We start from the raw sequence: 1,615 nt of genomic DNA on the forward strand, positions 1-1,615 counted from the left end.
AAATAGCTCATATAACACATTCAATCGTGCTTTTCACCCCAAAACGTAATAAATACTTTGAAAGAGGGGCTGTGAATACTCACTTTTTTGCAATGCTCCGCAAATTAAAGATACGATCCGGTCACCACACGAGCTTAACGATTCCCTATCAAAGAGGAATATCCAAAACCATCACTTATGGGTTTAAAACTACTTATGGGGATTTATAAGTCCTAAGTMCATAAGTATCTACTTATATCCAACTTGATTATCTRTAGTMCAAATATACATAATGTCCATATGCTCGTTAGTGTAGTAATTTATACCGGAAGTAATGCTATAGTCCAATAAAAAGATCAAAATTTACAAAATCAAATAATCCCAAAATCTCATTTTTGGGCAGAAACTAATGATACATAAAATGATCAATTCATAGACTTCTAAAATGAGATAGTTTCCTATCTTTTTATATGAGATATAGCACTGAGTTATGGTCATCGTGRCCAAATTTTATGCATTTTGAACATGCAATAATGATTCAAATAATTTATGCAATACAATATATCACAACTGATATGGCAGATTACACCATGTTAGTAAAATACTTATTTAAAGAGTTCTACTAAGTGTTATGAAGAAATTCAAGTTGGATTATAAACTTAACACTTATATGAAACTTTTAAACTAAGAATCACTCATTTTGGATGAGTTGAGAGGAAGATATGRCACATAAAGTTACATACACACATCCGTCATTAGTTGACAGATTGCGCACTTAACTTAATTAAATTGGTTAATGCCTCAAAACTTCATATTTTTTAGTGATACTGGGTTCATATGAACCCTAACTCATTAGAAAACATTTTAGAAGAAGAATCATACACTAAGAGCAAGTAAATAAAGAGATATTAGCATACAAAGTAGGAGTTACCTACTGGTGGTTTCACAGTTTGCACACCTAAGGTGTTTTAGGTGTTTGGAGAACAAAACTCCATATTTTCATGTGATTCCACTTGCATGCAGAAGATAACTTATATATTTAACTCGCAAAGGAAGAATCATCCTTTTTCATCTAGTTTTGAAAGAGATATGGCCATTGGAACATACATATACAAATCTGTCAGATTCGGACAGATTGCATGCTCACTTTGTTTTGAGTAGTTAAAACCTCAAATCACCACATTTTTGAATGAAATCAGTGGAATTTGAAAGGTAACTCATTAAGTTAACTTCCAGAAGAAAAATCAATGATTTTGAATGATTATTTAGAGAGTTATGACTGTTTAAAATAGGGTTTACCTACTGAAAAATTGTTAGATGCACATATATAATGTTTTGAGTATTTGGGGAGTCAAAACTCAATATTTTTGAGTGAGACCAATTGTATTACAACCCAACTCAATAAATAAACTTTTAGAAGAAGATTCATAACCTTTGAAGATATTATTTTCAAGATATAGACGATTTGTGCACATGCACATAATCTGTCAGCACCAAAAAATACCATTTTTAAGAAACAGACCCACATGCAACATGATTTTACCTAGTTACTTGAGTTCTAATGTTTGGGTCATAGATTACCACCATCATATGAATATTTTTACATGTTTTTGGTGTGTAATCTCTCCTTAAAACT

Source organism: Cynara cardunculus, assembly GCF_001531365.2.
Source record: "Cynara cardunculus var. scolymus isolate 2C chromosome LG 5, CcrdV1, whole genome shotgun sequence".
In the NCBI taxonomy this organism is placed as follows: domain Eukaryota; kingdom Viridiplantae; phylum Streptophyta; class Magnoliopsida; order Asterales; family Asteraceae; genus Cynara; species Cynara cardunculus.